The 15,436-nt window shown below is 45.5% G+C and overlaps 1 long non-coding RNA gene across 1 annotated transcript in view; it reads right to left on the minus strand.

Moving 5' to 3' along the window:
• LOC140693299 (uncharacterized) overlaps positions 1-15,436 on the minus strand; it is a 31,275-nt gene extending 15,839 nt beyond the window's left edge. The window contains exons 1-3 of the long non-coding RNA XR_012069019.1: positions 15,311-15,436; positions 7,808-7,960; positions 6,943-7,050 (exon numbers count right to left, since the gene is read on the minus strand). This is a non-coding gene — a long non-coding RNA (uncharacterized lncRNA). The remainder of the gene's footprint in view (positions 1-6,942; positions 7,051-7,807; positions 7,961-15,310) is intronic.

Raw genomic sequence — 15,436 nt, forward strand, 5'->3', positions numbered from 1 at the left:
GAACAAGAGAAATCCCCTGAAAGAACAATCAGTAAAATAGACTTTGATAGTCTACTAGACTTGTAAAAGGGAATGATCAACTCACTGAAAGAACTAAAAGAGACTATCAATAGAGACAGAAAACTTTAAAAAGAAAATTTAAACTATAAAGAAGAGCTAGTTAAAAATAGAAAATTCAAATACAGGCAATCAAAGAAGACTAGATAATGCAGAGGAATGAATAAATGACTTAGGAGACAAGATAAAAGAAATAACCCAAAAAGAACAGCAGACAGAAAAGTCAATAAAAACCAATTAAAGCAAGATAATATAATGTGTGCCACCCTATGCATAATGGTGAGTCTCAGAAGGAGAAGAAAGAGAAATGGGGATTGAAAAGATAGTTAAAGAAATCATGACTGAAAACTTTCCAAACCTTAAGAAGGAAAGAATTATCCAAGTACAGGAGGCACAGAGGGTCCCAAACAAGGAGAAACCAAACAGACCTACACCAAGACATATTATAGTAAAAATGGTTAAAGTTAAATAAAATATTCTAAAGGCAGTGAGAGAAAAACAAAGTGTTTGTTACAAGGGAGTCCAATAAGCATTCAGCAGATTTCACTACCTAAAAACTTCTGGCCAGAAGGGAGTGGCAAGATATATTCAAAGTCCTGAATAAGAAAAGGCTGCAAACTAGGATATTCTATCTAGAAAGACTATCCTTTAGAACAGAAAGAGAGAAAGAATTTCACAGACAAGCAAAAACTAAATGAAATCAGCAGTACTAAATCTATGCTAAAAAAAATTTGAAAGTTCTAATCTAAATAAAAAATAAACAGGAAGCTATAGAAATTAAGAAACCATGATTGGAATTGCGATAAATACAGTGAGTTGCAAGGGAAAACATGAGGATATAAATAAGTCAGTAAGTCAATAAAGAAAACAAGAAAGCAAACAAGAAAGAGAGAATAGCAAAATCATAAAAGGTGGAAGAGGAGAGCAAGAGAATATATATTTTTTTCTCTTTTTTATTTCTTTTTTCTCTTTGTGTTCTTTCTTTTTAGGATGCACTTGAGTCCACATGACTATCAACTAAAACCAAACAGATGAAGTAAGGGGTTACCATACTTGAATGACAAGATAACCACAAATCAGAAGTATATAATAGAGTCATAAAACCCAAAAAGAAACCAAGCTAAGAGAAAAGGAATTTATCAAACCACAAAAATAAAAATAATTAAAAGAAGGAAACAAATAAATACCAAAATCAACTGGAAAACAAATTTCAAAATGGCAATAAACCCACATCTATAAAATAACTACTATAAATGTCAATTGACTAAATGTTCCAATCAAAAGAAAAAGAGTGATGGAGGAGGAAAGATGGTGGAGTAAAAAAGATGCTCAGAGCTCACCCTCTCCCACAAATTCACCAAGAGTGACATCCTCAGACACACCCACCACCCAGAACACCTGCTGAACTTTGACAGAATATTGGCTTCTTCAAAAGATAAAATTTTCCACAAATCTGGTGGGAGAACAGAAGAAAAGAAGAAAAAGGAAAATAGTTCTGGACCATTTCAATGGGGAGGGAGCTGCAAAGGAGGAATAGCATTAATACACTGGGTCTCCCCAACTCCAATGGCGAGTTCAGCAGGATGGAAATGGAACATCAGAGGTTCAGATCTGTATAGAATAGACTTTGACTGACAGAACTAAGTTAATTGGGCACAAAGGGTCCCAACGTTCCCCAGCCCTAGACACGAACAAGCAGGGGTGGGATGGGACAGGCTGTCTGATTTGAGCAGAGGACTCGGGCTGAATCTACAGAGGAAACCTTGGGGGACTGCAATGTTCTGTGTGCCATGGCTTGGAGAGTATACAGAACAGCCTGGGTCCCCCATAAAATACAAAAAAAAAAAAGGCAAAAAACACTGCTGGTGTGCCCTGGGGGGAAGGGGAGCCATAGCCTTTGTGTCGGCAGACCCACAGTACCATTATTGGAGACTTCTTGGGAGAAGAGTGTCAAGGCTCAGCCATAGCCACCATATTTTCTGGTGCATGGTTCCCAGGTAGAGGAGGGGTTAAAACCCGAATCTCTACCTAGGGGCTCCACAACCTCATAGGTGGGACTGAGATTTGTTTACAGTCCCAAGAAGAAGGGACCATTACACACCTATGCCTCTCTGAGTTGGTTCTTCTAAGACAAATGCACAAGAATCAGTGTTCTGGAACAGAGCAGGGGTGAGGGCTAGTGCAGCTGTTTCCTCTGAGTCCACCTACAAAGCATGGACCTAATGCGGCAGGGGAGCTACCTGCCAACTACCTTGCACAAGTGTGGTCCTGGGACCAGGCATCTGGTGGGGGGTGCAGACCACCCATTTACAGATGCTGGGACACAGACCAGGGGCACGACTAGACGGCCTCTGGAACCAGCAAGTGGGGTTTTCACAGCAGGATATGGGCAGGAGTGTGACAACCACAGGAAAAAAAGGAGCTCCTGCTCAATAGCCAGGGCAGATTCAGGCCACCAGAACACCAGCCACACCACCAACAAAGGGGATAACAGGCAAAAGGCGTGGAAGGAAGACTTGGCAACCACCCATAGTTAAAAATAACCTTATGACAAAAGTATTAAGAGTGTATATTCTTGGAGAAAGGCCAAGATAGTGGAGTAGAAGGATGCTTGTATCTTATCCTCTCCAATAAATTCACCAAGACTGACATTCACAGACACACCCATCCACTCAGGACATCTGCTGAACTTTGATAAAACATTGCCATCTTCAAAAGACAAAATGTGCCACCAATCTGGTAGGAGAAAAGGAAAAAAGAAGGAAGAAAGTGCAAAATGGCTTGGGGTTGGTCCTTTGAAGAGGGAGCAGCAAAGGAGGGATAGTGCTGGTTGATTGGGTCTCCCTCTTTCCAACGGAGAGGTCAGCAGGATGGACAGGGAACCTCTGAGGCTCAGATGTGTACAGAACCACCCTTGACTGACAGAATTAAGTTAAATGGGCACAAAGTGTGTCAACAACCCCCAAACCTAGAAGTGAATCAGGGATGGGAAGGGACAGGCTGCTGGATCCAGGCAGACTCTGGTTGACTGTACATAGGTAACCCTAGGGACTGCAGTGTGCTGTGGACAACTGCTTGGATTGTATACAGATCAGAACAGCCTGGGCCTCCCATAAAATAAGAAAAAAATAAAGCAAAGCAATATTGCTGGCTTGCCTGGGGGAAGGGGTGTTTCATCCTTTGTTTCTGCTGACTCACGGCAACATAACTGGTGATTTTTCAGAATAAGAGAGATGAGTCTCAGCCACAGCCATCATACCCACCCAGGCAGACATGGGGTTGAAACCTGAATATGTACCTGGCAGTTCTTCAACCTCATAGGTGGGACTGAGACTTGTTTACATCCCCAGACATATAGGAAGTTTCTGTCCTGGTGCCTCTATGAACTCACACCTCTAAGACAAATGAACAAGGAGCAAAGTTCTAGCAAAGAGCAGGGACTAGGGCTGGTGTGGCCATTTGCCTCAAGCCCACCCACAGAGTGTGGAACAGATGTGGTGTGGGGAGTAGCACTGAATAGGGGAGCAACCAACCCAACTACTGTGGAGGACTGCTGCACCTGGACATGGCATTGGGAAGGGGCACAATCTGCCCACCTACCATGCAGGAGTGCAGCACCAAGATGCAGCACTGGGAGGAGAAGTTACATGTCTACCTACAGGCACTGTGAGCAGCACAGACCAAGGGTGTGACCAGAGGGTCTCTGGAAACAACAAGCTGAGTTCATGAAGCAAGGCAAGGGCAGGAGCTTTGACAACCACAAAACAAAGAGAAGTCCCCATTCAATAGCCAGGGTAGGCTCTGGTTAACAGGTTAATGGCCACATCATTAACCAAAGGGATAACAGACAAAAGGCACAGAAGTAAGACTTGGTAACCACACATATTTAAGAAGGACTTCTTGATAAAATTACTAAGGGCACACAATCTCCACGGGAACATACTCTTTTCCTTTTCTGTTCCATTTTCTTTTACTTTTTAAATGTTACTTCTTAAATAATTTTTATATTTCTATTTTTAATCCCTTTTAAAATTTTCTTTTAAAATACTTTTATTATTATCTTTCAATTTGTCCAATTTCATTTTTATCCTTGTTTTGTTCTTCTGTTGTGATTATACTCTGTTCTCAAATATTTTTTCTTCCTTTAATATTTTAAAAATTCATCCCAACTCAATTGTTATCTTGTTTCAATATGTTCTTCTGTTATTGATTATACTGCTTTTAAAACTAATTTCTTTGTGCTTAGTTTTATTTCTGCATCCACTTTATATAAATAAATAAACTCTTAAAAGACCACAGTAGACAATTGATACTCCATAAGCCATAGTGCCAGAGAGATATAAGCAAGGTAAAAAAGCAGAGCAACCTGTCTCAATTAAAAGAACAAGATAAACCCCCTGAAAGAACAATCAGTGAAATAGACATTGATAGTCTACTAGATGATTTCATAAAAGGAGTGATCAAAGTACTGAAGAAACTAAAAGAGATTGTGTATAGAGACAGAGAATATGTCAAATAACGAAATTGAAACTCTAAAGAAGAGCCAGTGAAAATTGGAAAACTCATTTGCTGAGAGGAGAGTTGAGGTTAAGGCTGTAAAATGTAGGCTGGATAATTGAGAGGAATGAATATGTGACTTAGAAGACAGGACAACAAAACAGCTGAGAGACAACAAATAAAAACCAATGAAAGCAATATAAGAGACCTATGGAATAACATAAAGCATGCCAACCTACTCATAATGGGGGTCCCAGAAGGAGAAGAAAGAACAAAGGAGATTGAAGAGATATTTGAAGAAATCATGACTGAAAACTTCCCAAACCTAAAGAAGGAATCAGATATCCAAGTACAGGAAACACAGAGCGTCCCAAACAAGGAGGACCCAAACAGACTCACACCAAGACATATTACAATCAGGATGACCAGGGTTGAGAATGGGAAATGATTCTAAAGGCAGCAAGAGAAAAACAAAGAATGAGATACAAGGGAACCCCCATAAGATTTTCAGCTGATTTCTCTACAAAAACAGTACAGGCCAGAAGGGAGAAGCAAGGTATATTCAAAGTCCTGAATGAAGAAATGATGCAGCCTAGGATACTTTATCCAGCAAGGGTATCCTTTAGAATACAAGGAGAGATAAAGAACTTCACAGAGAAGCAAAAACTAAAAGAAGTTAGCAACACTAAACCTATGCTAAAGGAAATATTGAAAGACCTACTCTAAATAGAAAAGAAGCAGGATGCTACAGAAAGGAGAAAACCATAATTGGAAAGGTGATTGCTACAATGAATTACAACAGAATAAACATGAAATCATGAAAGAGGGCATCTAAATCATTAAGGGTGGGAGAGGCGAGCAAGAAAATATGCAGGTTTCTCTCTCTCTCTCTTTCTCTCTGTCTCTCTCTCTTTTTTGTTCTTGGTAGGATGGGTTTGAGCTTATATTATTATCTGTTTAAAACAAACAGATATAGTAATGGGTTAATATATGTACAAAGTAGGGTAACCACAAGCCAAAAAGTTACAATAGAGTCACAAAACTAAAAAGACACCAAGATAATAAAAAGGAAAATTATCAAACCACAGAAAGAAAAAGTAAGGAACAAAGAGGAAATACAAAATGAACTGCAAAACAAAGTTCAAATTGTGATAAACACATTTCTATTAATAATTACTATAAATGTCAATGGACTAAATGCTTTAATCAAAGGACATAGAGTGCATAGTGGATAATAAAGCAAGTATCTACAATACGCTGTATACAAGTGACCCACGTTAGGGAGAAGGACACACATAGATTGAAAGTGAGAGGATTGAAAAAGATATTCCACACAAATGGAAATCACAAGAAAGCAGTAATATCAACAGTGATTTCAAATAAAATAGACTTTAAAACAAAGATTATTAAGAAAGATTAAGAAGGACATTTTATATTGATTAAAGGAGTCATAGATGAAGATATTACACTCATTAACATATATGAACACAACATAGGAGCACCTAAATATATAACAGATAAAAAGAAAATACTAACAGATAAAAAGGGAAAATTTGATCGGAATACAATCACGGTAGAAGACTTTAACAATCCATTAACATCACTGGACAGCTCTTCCATACATAAAATTAATAAGACAACATAGAACTTAAATGATACAATAGAACAATTTCTCTTGGGTAATATTTTCAGAACATTATATTTCCCTAAAATAGAACATACATTCTTCTCAAGTGCACATACCACATTTTCTAGGATAGATCATATACTTTGGCACAAAAGAAGCATTAACAATTTGAAGAAGATAGAAAATATTTGAAGCAACTTTTTCTGACCACAATACCATGAAACTAGAAATTAACTACAGAAAAATAAAGGAGAAATAAATGACAGTATGGAGGTTAAACAACATACTACTTTAAAAAAAAATGGGTGGATGATGAAATCAAAGAAGAAATAAAAAATACATTGAGATAAATGATGATGAAAACACAACCACACAGAACCTATGGGATCCAGAAAAGGCAGTGTTTAGAGGGAAGTTTATAGCGAGAGAATCAGGTCTACCTCAAAAACGAGGAACAACTGCAATAAACAATCAAACTTACCACCTAAAAGAATTAGAAAAAGAAGAGCAAAAATAACAAAAGTAAGCAGAAAGAAGGAAATAATAAAGATCAGGGAGGAAATAAATAAAATAGAGATATAAGAAACATTTGAAAAAATCAAGCCAAGAGATGGTTTCTTGAAAGAGTAAACACAATTGACAAAATTATGTTCTATGCTGGAAATTGACACAACAATGCAAACTGACTATAACTCAATAAAATAAAAATTAAAAAATAAATATATTAACAAAAGAAAAAAGAAAAGGTAGTTTCTACTCACCAGACTGGAGGAGGGGACTGCAACCTATGCGGGGTCACACCCCATGGGAAAGCCTGGGGTCAGGATCGGAGGAGCAGGGTGCTGTGGACATGATCTGTCACAGGGTTTCTGCAGGAGGGGAGTGTGAGGCATGTGAGCAGGCTGAGGACTGGCCATTTGAGTAAGTTCATGGGCTCTGGAGTGGAGGGGCTCCCCCAAGTGTCTGGACTTGACTCTGGGTGAGTTGGGCAGGTGGACAGTGGCTCAGTGTGAGTCCAAGTCCAGTGGAGGAGGTAGTGAGTTAGATCTAGAAGGACTCCTTCTGGGGTGGGAGGGCCCACAAGGGAGGCAGGAGGCCAAGTCCAGGTGACTGAGAACAGGGTGTGTCCTGCATAGGGCTGCAGGGCAGATGAAAGCATCCAGTCTACAGAAGGTGGAAACACGGTCCATACAAGGGCTCAGCTCAGATGTCACCTCCTCAGAGGAGCCTTCTCTACCTGCACAGTCTACAGGGACAGCCTCCTCCACGCACATCTCCCCAGCAGACACCTGCTCCATTTCCTGCATAGAACTCAGGACCCGGGCCCCTGCTCCGTACCCAGCCATGGTTCCGCTGCCCTGAGGAAAAGCCCTCACAGGAGCCATAAAGCCCTGCACGACCTGGGCCCCACCTCTCTGTCTCCTCTGGCACCACTGTCTCCACCTGGCCCTCTTCTCCTCCACTCCTGTACTCCTGACTTTCCCCAGCCCTGTGTGCTCTCCAGAGCACATGTCCCTCCTAACATGCTGTGTGTGCTCACTGTGTCTAATCCACTGCATGCCTCCCACCCAGGTCAGTATCCAACACACAGTAGGGCTCAGTAAGTAGAGAATGAATGACTCTTACCATGACTGCTGGGAAGACTTTTGTCTGTGGCCTACAGTGATCACACACCCGTCACACAATCTCTGAGGTCCTACTGTGTGTTGGGTGGGTTCCAGATACCGGGCACAGCAGGTAGTGAAGCAGTCAGGTCTCCATCCTCATGCAGCAGACAGCCTGGTGGGGGACACAGAGAAAATTAAGTAAAATATACATAATGTCCAGAGGTGATATGTTCCATGGAGAAAAATAAGGTCAGGGAGGACATTTGAGCAGATTCCTGGAGGTGTTTAAGAAGCAGGCGGAGAGAGATCCTGGCTGGAAAAGCAGCCATCCCAAAGGCCCTAAGGGCAAAGTGGGATGTATGTGGAGGGTCTTAGTTATCCGTGTGAGTTCTTAGTCCTGCCTTGAGTATGTATGTTGCTTTTATTTGTAAACCTTGATTTCACCTTTATAGCAAATTAACCTGCATCATCAATCTGCATAATTTAGCCAACTCTGTTTCAGGTGTTGTGGGCACAATGGCAGGCTAATTACTTGGGTTGGTAAAGAAATACCAGCGTCTGAGAAGGGTTTAGGAAAGTTCAATAGGGACACTGCTATAGACAACATCAGGCCACACAGGCAAGGGGTGCCTACCCGAGCGCCAAGGTTGAGTGTGTGGGGTCTGTTATTGGGGGGGTGCTGTGCACACAAGGAGGAGGGGGCTGCATGATCAATTCATGCACAGGTACCTGGTTGGTTGTGAGATCTGTCAGGGGCTTCTCTGAACAAAAGGCTTTACCACTTTAATAAGGGAAGGATGTGAGGCCTCTCTTCCTGGGGCAATGAGGTTTCATAGGGGAAACACACAGCAAGAGAAGATGTTTTATAGCTTGTGGAAATGCAGGTGTGCAAAGGGTCCTGCAGTGGGGAGTGGGAGGTAAGGGGCCACTGGGTTCTAGGCACACAGAGAGCCCAGGGGTGATGGTGTATGACTCTGAAGAGTGCCTGCTGGCTTCACACCAGGGACTTTATGTGGAAAGAGGAGAATCTAGGTTATCGGCACGTGTCTACTCAGTGACCTCCCTAAGCCTAACTCGGTCAGGCACCAGGTGGCTGTGAAATGAACATGAAGGTCCCCACCCTGAGGACCCCAATGAATGAACATCTTGATATCCCCAAGCCCCTTCCCCTGCACCACCGCCCCACCTCATCTGGGTCTCAGGCTTTGACCCTGACATCAGTGGCATGTTCGTTCCCTACATCCAGCTCCTCTGGACGTCTCTGTGATGAGCTGTTCCATGTCAACAAGCCCCAAACTGAGCTCTGCCTTTCCCCATGATTGCTTCCACCCTGTGAAGCCCCTCGTGAAGGAGCCACCACTAGCAGGATCCTACAGCTCTGAGGCTCTGCCTTCCCCACCCCTCTGATGACTGCCAGCCAATGATCCCCTCTGGAGGTCCCTATTATCCTCTCCCTCCCACTTCAGTCTTGGGCTGCACATCAAATCCCTCTTCAAAATCTCCCACAAGACAGGTTCAGGTCCACTTGGGGACACTGAGGTGACACAGGTGGGTGTTGCTGGGAATGAAGAGCAGGATACTGAAGCAGAGGAGAGGAAAGGGCTCCCAATCCACCAGAACACACGCTAAAGTGGTGGCAAGACACCCATAAAGGGTGAGGCAGACATCACACTGCAGCCACGCCCTCTGCTCCCCCAGGGTGCCCTGTGTTTCCTGCTTTGGCCTAGGGGACTCCCCCCCTCACTCTCTGTTAGAGGGGTGCCCATTCATTCATTCACACCCTCATTAACCATGTACATGGGTCCTGCTCAGTGCCAGGCCTCAGCTAGATGACAGCTCATCCTTGGGGACACAGCTCAGATCTCACCTCCTCCATGAAGCAATTCTGGATTCCCACCCTCCCTGAAGCTCCTCTGGCCTCAATTGGGACCACTAGGGCTGTGACCACACTCTGATTACATCCCAATTCTGTGATCTCTGTGAAAGCCCTGGGCCCAATGTAGAAAGAGACTCAGAAAAATGGGGCCAAAAGGGGCTAAGAAAAATGTTACTAGTTCTCTATTACAGAGAAGGGCACTGAGCAGAGGGAGGGCAGTGTCCAACCAAAGCCACAGAGGAGGGTCTCAGTGAGCCCTCCCATAGCCCTGTTACTAGTTCTCTGTTACAGATGAGGACACTGAGCCACAGAGAGGGAGCAGAGCCCTGCTATAGCCTTGGCCCCACGGCCTGTGTCCTTTATGACTAGCTCCATGCTGCCAGCAGGGGTGTGGGCCTGGAATGGACGTTGAAAGCTGCCTGACCCCCAAGCCCCCTTCATACACAAAGTCAGTCTCAGGAAACACCCCTCAAGACCTTCCATATACCCCTGGGATTGGGACCTGATTGCTGTTCTGGAAGCTGGCTGGGCTTCCCTGAGAATTGCCCCAGGAGATGCTTGGGACAGCCACAGGGCCCCTGAGGCTTCCTGTCCCCAGCTGAGCAGCTCTGGTCCCCTTGACTGTCCCTGGCCCAGGCCTGATTACACGGGGTTTTGGCAGGGTAGCCAGCTGTGGATATGAGGAAGTGGGGGCAACATGCAGGTACATGCAGAGGTTCAGGTATTCACTCAACAATCATTGATTCAGGCTTTGCAGTGTGGCTGGCCTGGGCCCAGGCCTGGGTGTCCAGTAGTAAATACAGTCAACCTCTTGAGCCTTCTGGGAAAGCAGTCCTCAGAGAAACCGGCCCTCAGTGCACCCATCCTGCTCCCCATGAACAATCACACTGAGATGAGGCTGCGGCCATGGGTCCCAGTGGAGGATGAAGGGAGGATGAAAACCCAGACTGGGCACTGACCATGAGCCTGGACACTGGAACCAGATGACCTGGGCTCTGTAATCTGGGGTGGTCACCTCACCTGTTCTCTCTGTGCCTCAGTTACTTCTGTAGAAATGGGTGATAATGCCTGTCCCTGCCCCACAGATTTTCGTGAGGAGTCAGTGAGCTTCTCTAAGGCGTGTAGGACAGTGTCTGGCTATGGGTCAGGATCCTGCTCACCTCACAAGAGTCTGTCCCACTTTAAAGATGATAAAGCCAAAGTTAAGGGGTTTATGAGACCAGCCTGGGCTAGCCCCCTTCTCATGGTCTGCTGTCCAGGTCTCCTGCTTTTACATCATACCTCTGCCCCCATATCCACCCAGAAAAGTAGGTGCTGAGAATCTGAGCAAATCAGAGTATGAATGGAGGCACACCCTCTCCCCATCTTGGGCTCTTGGAGTGGTGGGCAGGTTGGGGATATCGGGCTCCTCCAGACTGTCCAGGAGGCCCAGCATGTCGGTCACCTCATTTCCACTCAACACGGAGTAGGTGTGTGGCCAAGGGCCAGAGGGTGCTGGAGTAACCCAGGGTGGGTGGATGCTAGGTAGGTGTGGGAGGCACAGAGTGGCCCCTGGAAGACAGTGTCTAGGCAGCCAAGGTGCGATGAATGAGGGTCCCCAAAAGGGGCAGAGGACAGAGTCCAGCCTGGACACCACCCCCTGCTGGACCCTGATCTGGGGTGAGAATTGGGACAAGCCAGGGCCCCGCTGGGACTCCTCATCCAGCAAAGAGGTGAGGAAAAGTTAAGGAGAACGTGCTCCCTGTGTGAGGGTGCTGCTTCCAGGATCCTGGAGGTTCCTTAGACCCTTGTGAAGTGGCTGCTGTTTCCAGCCCCATGTGGGCAGAAGAACTGAGGCAGGGAGGACAGAGTGACTCAGGACAGAGCTAGGATTCATCCAAGAGTGTATGCTGAGCCTCTTGCTAAGAGCAGCCTCTGGGCATCATGGACTCAGGAAGTGCCTTGTCGCCCCTCTTAAGGCTCCTTGCATGTTAGGCAGGAAAGGTCCCAGTGCCCATACCTGGGCCTCTCTGGGTGATTCTGACATGTGGGATCATGATGGTCCTGGGAAAGGAGAGAGAATGTGGGCTGGGCGTCAGGTCTGCATCAGACCCTAATGATGCGCCTAATGTTGTGTGACCTGGAAACTCCCTGACCTCTCTGTGCCTGGCTTTCCAGCCCTGACTCAGAGGACTGCTGTGATTGGCACACAGTAGGACCTCAATCAAAGGAAAAAGCCAGCCCTTCCCCAGGAACCTCTCCTCTTACATTCCCAAAGCTAAGCCCATGTTCCACACATCACCAGAGCTGAAACTTGACAAACAGGGCAAGTGAAATCCAGCAACTCCTCCCTCCTGCCTGAGGCCCTTCGCTCCTCAGTGACAGTGGCTCAGAGCAGGTCTCTGCATCCCAGAAGTCTGAACTGAGCCTTGTGACCTGGAGGAGTCCCTGTTCCACACAACTTTGTTTCCAGGTCCTTCCAACAAGACACAAGAGCACCTGGTCTGTGTCTTAGCTGCAAGGTCCTCCCTTTGCAAATTGCCCCATCACATCTGGGCTAGTTGATGTGAGTTCCAGAGCACATGACCATCCAAATGATGACTTCAGGGAAACATCCCTGCCCACACTGCTCTCTTCAGAGCCCACCTTCTAAAATAAGGGGTAGTGACCCACGGTTGTGCACACTTTTATCAGAACACAGCCCTCACCCACCCACCATTGGAAACACGTGAGAAGCAGAGATTCCCAAATGCCTGGACCCCTGTCATCCAGAAAGCAGAGGGTAGGGTAACAGACAGAAGGGGAGAAAGTACTTTCAGACTATATATCTGATAAGGGGTTAACACTCAAAACATATAAAGAACTCTTACAATTCAACAGCAAAAAAAAAAGCAATCTGATTTAAAAAGTGGGCAGAGGAACTGAATAGACATTTTTCCAAAGAAGGCACACAGATGTCTAACAGGTACATGAAAAGGTGCTCAACATCACTCACCATCAGGGAAATGCAAATCAAAACCACAATGAGATACCCCCTCTCACCTGTCAGGGTGGGTGTCATCAAAATACAAGAGAAAACAAGTGATGGTGGTGGTGTGAAGTAAAGGGAAACTTGTGCAATGTTGGTGGGAATGTAAATTGGTGCCATCACTCGGGAAAAGAGTAAGAAGGCTCCCCCAAAATTTAAAATTAGAACTTCCATATGATCCAGCAAGTCCACTGCAGGGAATATATCCAAAGGAAATGAAATCACTATGTCAATGAGACAACTGCACCCTCATGTTCACTGTATCATTATTTACAATAACCAAGATATGTAAACAACCTAAGTGTCCATCAGCAGATGAATGGGTACAGAAAACGTGATGCATATATATGTATATAAAATGGAATCTTATTCAGACATTAAAAAAGTGAAATACTGCCATTTGTGACAACTTGGGTGGAGACAGAAAGACAAATACCTATGATCTCATTTATATGTGGAATCTACAAAATAAACCGAAACACATAGAAACAGAGATCAGGTTGGTGGTTGCCAGAGGTGAGTCAGGGGGTGATTGAAATTCGGGAAGATAATCAAAATGTACAAACTTCCACTTAGAAGATAAACAAGTCCTGGGGACATAATGTACTGCAAGGTGACTGTAGTTAACAGCACTGGGTTGTGCATTTGTTAGTTAAGAGAGTACCTCTTAAAATTTCTCATCACAAGGAAAATAGTGTGTGACTATGGGTGATGACAGATGTCAAGTAAACTTAATGAACTGATCATTTCACAATATGCACATGTAACAAGTCATTATGCTGCACACCTAAAGCCAACAAAGTTATGTGAAAATTGTATCTCAGGAATACTTATGTCAGGAAGCGAGGGTGCGAGCCTGGACTACCTACTGCAGGAGCTGCCTTTGCCCTCCAACAGCAGAGGGTGGTAGTTGTGACAGAGACTGTAGGTCCCTCAAAGCCTAGAATGTTTACTGTCTGGACCTTCACAGGGACAGAGTGCAGACCCTGCCCTGGAAGACAGTGGTCATGGCAGCAACAAAGGCCTACCTGTATGCAGGCTCAGCCCAGACAGCTCCTATGCTCTGCTGTCACCGCATTTACTTCCCTCCACACCCTCAGAGGGAGAGGCTTCAAAGTTCTCATTTTACACATGAGAAAACTGAGGCTCATTTGCTTTGAATTATTGACAAAGTGGTCGGGGAAGCTTTGAACTCCAGTGTTCTGATTTCAAAGCCACATCTCAGTCCTGATTTTTAGAAGGTGGAGTTCCAGGCCCTGGGGACCCTCCACCTTCCTCACTTGTAGTCGTACTCCAGGGCTGCCACCCCCAAGGCGTCTGGGTGAACACATTTAATCCGCTTACTCTGCACCAGCTGAGCCCTTGGCTGCCAGTCTGTTGTCACTGCCTGAAACCAGCTGAGGCTTTACAAGTGAACCATCACCCCCTGCCAGCCCACCTGTCCTGCCATGTGGAGCAGACCCCTCTTAGCCTGGACATTCTAAACCCTTAGCTCACACATTTGCAAAACTGCATCAAAAGGGCCCTACTCCCTGTGTGGAGATATCAACAAGGGGAAGGGAGGGGAGTTTGGGGTGGCCGCTTACTGTGAAGGTGACACATGACAGGGACATGTTCATGTCCATAATGGCACTCAATTTGAAGCTTAGAACATGGTCACAGCGAGGGGTAAAAGCTGAGAGGCTACAAGGCTGCCTAGAAAGGGGCTTGACTATTGAATTGTAAATGTGTAATTTAATTTAAAAATTAGCCCCCTGGGTGATAAGAATTTGCCCCTAAGGCCAGAATTGGCCACCTGACCCCTGGGAACCCCTCAATTCCAGGATGTAATCATCTGAGCATGGAGGGGGCTTAAATTGGAGTGCTGTCCTCTCAGTCATGGTGCACCTGCCCACGTGTGCACCCATGATCTGCAGTGCTCACACATCAAGGAGGTCCAGGTCATAAGGAAGGGATGACAGACTGTGAGGTCACACGTGTGCCCCTGCAGGGGTGAATGTTGTATAGAGAAGAGCCCCCCACTCTCACCTCCAGGAGGGGTGATGGAGGGAGCAGGACTCCTGAGCCCCTAGGCTTAGCAAGCATCCTGGCTGAGGGTGGGGAGGCTGTCCACTCCGAAGTCATAGGTCAGATGGTAGATTGGGGTCCCACCCTCACATCTCACCAGTGAGAACGTCTAGTCTGTTTTCTATGTAAACTGGAACCCAGTCACCCTCACCCTCAGAACTGGGGGCAGCCTGTGTAAATTACAACACAAAGCCCTGGGCTGTTTCAGGTGCCCGGGGGTGTCCAGCCCCCCTAGGCCCGGCAGGTGGGAGAGGAGAGGTGTGGGTTAGCAGGTGTGACAGCAGAGCTGAGACTTGGCTGAGTGCATGCACTCTAATATCCAGGAACTGGGAGCTACCAGTAGCAAATCTGTTCACTGAGGCCATGTGTACTCTCCCTTGTCATTTACAATCCCCTGTTTGAACAGAGGCCTCTGGAGTCTATTTGCCACATTGTTGCCTGTCACCTCACTGTTGCAGTTCCAGGGTCTCCATTTAGCCAGCTTGAAGGAATAGTCAAACTTTTTCTTAAAACCAGTGACAGAAAACCAAAGTGGCTTTAAGAAGCAAACAGGGCAGGGGAGAATGACTTACCTAACTGAGACGTCCACAGGGAGATAGCTTCAGGCAGGTCTGTACCTGGTGCTCAGTGACATCAACAAAAGTCACCCTTCCCCACCTCTGGGCTCTGGCACTGGTGTCATCTTCACATGGCTCTGC

This window comes from Vicugna pacos, unplaced genomic scaffold (genome assembly GCF_048564905.1).
Source record: "Vicugna pacos unplaced genomic scaffold, VicPac4 scaffold_19, whole genome shotgun sequence".
NCBI lineage: Eukaryota > Metazoa > Chordata > Mammalia > Artiodactyla > Camelidae > Vicugna > Vicugna pacos.